Source organism: Priapulus caudatus, unplaced genomic scaffold (assembly GCF_000485595.1).
Source record: "Priapulus caudatus unplaced genomic scaffold, Priapulus_caudatus-5.0.1 Scaffold286, whole genome shotgun sequence".
Classification (NCBI taxonomy): domain Eukaryota; kingdom Metazoa; phylum Priapulida; class Priapulimorpha; order Priapulimorphida; family Priapulidae; genus Priapulus; species Priapulus caudatus.
In genome coordinates, this window is record NW_014577347.1 from 256,754 (window position 1) to 262,940 (window position 6,187).

Genomic DNA, 6,187 nt, shown 5'->3' on the forward strand with positions numbered 1-6,187 from the left:
GTGTATTATTATGAATCGTACGATGCGGAAATCAAGAGTTCAAGCACGGTTCTGCCCATATACACTGATAATCGCCTGGTATAATTTGCTTCAGTGCGATATTTTCAGCGGCTGACCCATTAATGCACGGGTGCTTTAATGAACAGGTTTCGTACAGACCGCATCCGTTGCCTGATTGCGCAGTTGCAGGGAAGATCCTGTTTGTCATGCATGCATTGCAGCGGCGTGAATGACGTTACATGGGTTTTACATGCAGGTGAGATAGCGACCACCACTAAAGTCGTGATAAATCACTAGAAGTGAGTGTCTACAAAGGGGAATTAGAGAGAAGTGGCGCGCACTAAGGCACACTTGACCCGAGACCGTCCGTGTGTATAGACATTAAATGGTTTACAAGGGTATTTCTGCTAATGGAGCGCTGAACGCAGACAGAGAGATCGCGGAAACAGCAGCGGCAAGTGCATCCGTAGATTTTCCCTCCTCGAAATATAAGTAAAATGGCCAGCGTGTAATTATTTTTATACGCACTTATTTTCTGTGTAGCTTATTCATACTCAAAGACAAATCACTCGATCAAACATGGTCGCAGTAGATTGTTATCAACGATTCAAGCTTCAAACTGGCTACGGTGCGCAACTAATAACCGTGCGCATATATATATATATATATATCAAGAGCTAATAACACACATATGTATACATATAATAGCTTGTATAATGTATAGTAATATATACTTATATATATATATATATAATATATATATATACTTATTATATAGGCATATGTGCATATAAGCCAAGTAGAAGACAGCAAAACTGCGGTGACAGTCGCCCCCTCACTGCACGTGATGGCTACGAACTAAAGCGAACTACGTGCTGACGGAGTCAGCTTAATTATTTTGGCTAAAACCAAAGACAGACGCACGTTAACACCGGCGAACGTGAAAAGCATCGAAGACAAATAAGTTTGTTAACACAAGCTTATAAACCTTGCGAAACCCGCGAGTGTGAACTAATTTGTCGATGAGTGTATCAGCTGGCTGTAAGTCCCAAGCCGGCCCGAAGCACGAATGTGCAGCCGTCTTGCGTGTGTTGTGTCTCGTCATTTCATCCTCTCCATTCCCTCCTCCTCCTCAGTCGCGATGCCTAGGCGCGGTGAGTGCGCGGCCCTGCCTTTGCCCGGCATCTGGACTATTCACGTAAATAGTCGTAAATCGGTAGTTACCAGTACCGCTTCGTTAACTAATTATACTCCGGTGTTCCGCTGAAGCACAGCAGCCAGCAGCAGTGTTTGGGTGGGCGCGGCACGGGTGAATGTATGCGGAGATGATCTTCTTTGCTTGCTGTTTCCGGGGCGATACGGAGACGAGTACTTATAGAGGCGCTGAGAAGGCGGCGGTGCCGTCGTCTTCGGCTATGGCTAATCGCAACCAGCATTCAAATTGGCCAACGCGGCTTTGGCAGGCGCGAGCTCCCGGGCGCGAAGCTTCGTGAGGCATTGTTCAAACCCGTCATTAATATCATCATGGCCGCCTACTTAAATTTAGACACCTTGGGCTTTATCCAGTCATATATAAGTATTAATATATATATAGTATATATATCGTGTGTTGTATCTGTAGTGTCATCCGTGTGTGGTGCGTGCAGTGCGTGGTGCGTGTGCGCGCTGTGTGTGTGGGTAGGATCTTGTCGTTAGATCGAATCACAACTTCACATCGGTCGATCAGCGCCCTCTAACTATATAATTGATACTACGACACTCTATGACTGTTCAAATCAATACATAAGGATGCATAACATATTTCAAGAACGTTGCATATCTGATTCATGAAACCTAATCCGTTTCTCCTATATCATTTTATACTATGGCGTCTTGTTCAAATAAATCTGTATGTAATAATGGAAGTAAATCGTTAGTGGCGATTGGCGCCGGACTTATAACACATGTCGAATCATAGAATAATTAGCAAGGTTTTTTTATCTTCTGTCAGGATCAATCTCTGTTTTAGATTCTGTTTTCTATCTACCATAAGTCGCGTTTGATCACAGTAAACATTGGTTTTACTGTCCAAAAAAATGTTTAAGATATAAACAGAAAAACAGAAAAACAAAGAATATAACATCTCGATTTTCAATGCGTCCTAGCGCTGTAAGTCCTGATAATAACATTCGCTGAGACAGAACACTCCGCCGGTCTAAACAAACTCACTCTTTCGCCTTAAAGAGTGACAGTTTCGGTGAGATATGTTCGTTCCTTGCCTGCATATTGGCTTCGCCTTTTCTTCCCGCTATACCTTCATCGACTTTTCAATGGTCGCCCGCGTGGGCGACAGCAGTAAAACTGAGTTACGCGAACTCCCAATATTTCATCGATGCAGTCCATTTAAACCTGGTGCGCGTATATACACTTCCCTTATCATCCCTTGATGGCCAGACACACCGCGCGAGGAAAGTCTCGATGTTTCCTTCCTTCTTGGCCAACAAGAAGCTTTTGCTTTCCCTTTGCGCGCAGCAGCCTCCCCTGAATTTTGAAAATGTATTTTCCCACGATCCGAGACGAATCGGACACATCTTCCCTGCGACACACATCGTGACGTTGGCCGATTAAGGTACGGCCTAATGAGCCCCGCTCAGCCATGCGCACTAATCTGACGATATGCGAATCCTAGCCGCCCGTTACCTTCTGGCAGTGCACAGCATCGTCTGGTGGCAGCAGCAAGCAGGTATATATTATTACACACACACACCACACACACACACACCTTGAAATGGCTTCGATTGAGTTCGCGCCTTGCAGCAGCCGAACGAAACGAGCGGTCTGAAGGTAAAGCAGGACGGGCGGTCGTGTGTGTGGCTGGCCACAATTAAAAGTTTTGCGAGAGCAAGGGGTGGTATTGATTCCCATTGTATACCACACCTGTTGTGCTTTGTAACTGACATTGTCAGTTGAAAGCTCGCTTTCTCAGGCGCGTTCGCGGCGATACTTGCTGGTGTATATATATATATATATGTGTATATATATATACACACACATATATATATATATACGCGCACACACATATATATATATATATATATATGTATATATATATATGTATGTGGCGGGAAACCCTGTGGCGGCGAGCAGCCGAAAAGTTTAACTGCGGCATTCAAGAGTGTTATTATTGATGTGTATATAGCCAAATCACAAAGTTACCAAGCTTTAACTATTGACGCATGCTCGAGTCACGCCACGAAAGCGCTCTCTCCGCTCAGGTGCGTATCGATTGCCGTAGTGATTAGTTCGCTGCATAAATTTGCTGCTCCGGTTAATTTGTTATTTTAGCGGCGAAAACGGTGATGCAAGCGTGACGCCGAGCATGGTCGTAAGCGAGATATGGATTTCTACCACGTATAAAATGCGGCTTTCTCTCCACTGCTCCGCTAGCTGTGTTGTCCAGTGCCGAATGCAGTACTGCGTGCGCTCGTAATAAATATACAAAGCGAATATAAACAGTAAATATATAAAATATGAATAGGCTTTGAGACAGATTTCTCCAGCGTCAAAGAGAGGGTATGAGATGTGAAATAGAGGGCGCTGCCTGCTGCCTCCGTACACAGTAACTGTTCTCTTCCTAATTATGTTCGCGAGTATGAGGGTTTCACACGCTAGCGGTGACCTATTCCGTACATCTTTCGCTTTGCTGAGATAATTGGGTCTCAATTGGAGCTCGTGTTTGACCTGTAATGATTTTCGATTCTTGGCGAGATGGTGGGCTCATTAAATTCGCGCAAAAAGCTGACTTGGCGCTGCAAGCCATGGACCGGCGTGTGTGTGTGTGTATAGTAGAAAGGTTACAGCTTGCCTGGAGTGTACCCGCATCATGCTATATCGTATACCTAATATTCACATCATCATCTACGTGAAGTCTGAGATACACTCCCGCCGGATGTTGTACTTGTGACGGTTGCACGCGGGTTAGTAGACTGGTACCCGGTCCCACCTATCGGATTACCCCCGGTCCCACCCCATCGAGGGTTAGTATAAGAACCATTAGGTTCACCCATCGAGTAATCGAGGTGGGAGCGAGTACCAGTCTAGCGGGTTAGCTCTGATGATATAATCATGAGTGAATAATAACAGATTGTTATTATTCGATCATAATTCTACTATATATATATATATATATATTCTTCTATATAGTCTATTATAATCTATTGTTATTCACTCCTGATATAATGTAACTGAGATTGAGACATGGTCGTGTCGTGAAGGTATGATATGCGGTATACCGTGTGTAGTGGTGAGTAGGTGAGTGTCGCGCTCCCAACGTGCTGCCTAGGAAACGCAGGTCTTGTTCGACCTGCCAGCACGTATTAAGCTGAGAACACACGAGCGTATTTGTTTGCCCGATCGCGACGATTAAAATCGCCAGCGAATTTATACGCCCGATCACGAAGGCGCACACGTAGCGAATTTGAGAGCGTACGCACAGCACAAATTATCGCACTGCACCGCACCGCGCGCGTCATTTTAACGTCACATGATATCAACAACACGTCCGATTGGTTTAAAAAATCGATCGCTCGACAAAATACGCCGGACACGGGCAGACGAGCGAATTTGTCAGTGGATCGATCCGCCGGCGTAAATAATCGGCCGAAAATATCTAACATCTTTGATACGGGCGATTCGTACGGGCGTCGTACGGGCGTACGAAATCGTCGTCGACGTGAACGGGCACACGGGCGAATTTTTTGAGCGATTTTAAAATTCGCCGCGATCGGGCGAAAAAATACGCTCGTGTGCCACCAGCTTTAGAACACTTGATGTGATTCTCCTACACGCACATGCGTGCAGACCCTCGCACGCAAACGCACGCACGCGTACGCACGCACAAACACACTCACGCACGCACGTGTACGCACACGCATACGCTCACGCAGTGTGTGTGTGTAGATCTGTCGTTAGATCGATCACAACTTCACTCGGTCGATCAAGCGTCCCTCTAACTATATAATGATATACGGATCTTCACTGATGATTGTAAATAATACATAAGGATGCATAACATATTTAAGAACGTTTGCATATTGATTCATGAAACCTATCGTTTTCTATATTATTTATACGATGGTCTTGTCAATAAATCTGTATGTATAATGAAGTAAATCGTTAGTGGCGATTGCGCAGGGACTTATAACACATGCGAATTCAAGAATAATTAGCAAGGTTTTTTATTTCTGTGGAAATTCTGTTTTCTATTTACCATAAGTCGCGTTTTGATCAAGTCAAACATTGTTTTAGTTCCAAAAAATGTTTAAGATATAAACAGAAAAAAGAAAAAAAAGATATAACATCTCGATTTAATGCGTCTACGCTGTAGTTGATAATAACATTCGGTGAGACAGAACACTCGGGCGTAAAAAAAACTCACTTTCCGCTTAAAGAAGTGACACTGTTCGGTGAGATGTGTTCGTTGCTGCGCCATATGTTGCTTCGCCTTTCTCCCGCTACCTTCATCGACTTTTCATGTCGCCGCGTGCGACAGCAGAAAAACATGTAGCGAACTCATCATGCGATGCCGTCATTTAACCTGTGTGCCGTATATACCTTCCCTTATCATCCCGTGATGGCCAGACACACACGCGCGAGGAAAGTCTCGATGTTTTTCCTCTTTGGCCAACAAGAAGTTTTGCTTTCCTTGGCGCAGCAGCTCCCGAGATTTGAAATATTTTTCCACGAGGAGACGAATCGGAAATCTTTGCGGACCACATCTGGTGGCCATTGTGTACGGCTAATGAGCCCCGCTCGCCTCGAGTAATTTGACGATAATGCAATCCTAGCGCCGTTACCTTCTGGCAGTGCACGCATGCTGCTGGTGGCAGGCAGGCAGGCAGGCTATATATATACACACACACACACACACACACACCTTGAAAATGGCTTCGATTGATTTCGCCTTGCAGCAGCCGAACGAACGAGCGGTCTGAAGGTAAGACGGACGGGCGGCGTGTGTGTGGGCTGGCCACAATTAAAAGTTTTGCGAGAGCAAGGGGTGGTATTGATTCCCATTATACCACACCTGTTGTGCTTTGTAACTGACATTGTCAGTGAAAGCTCGCTTTCTCAGGGCGCGTTCGCGGCGATACTGCTGGGTATATATATATATATGTGTATATATATATACACACACACACACACACAC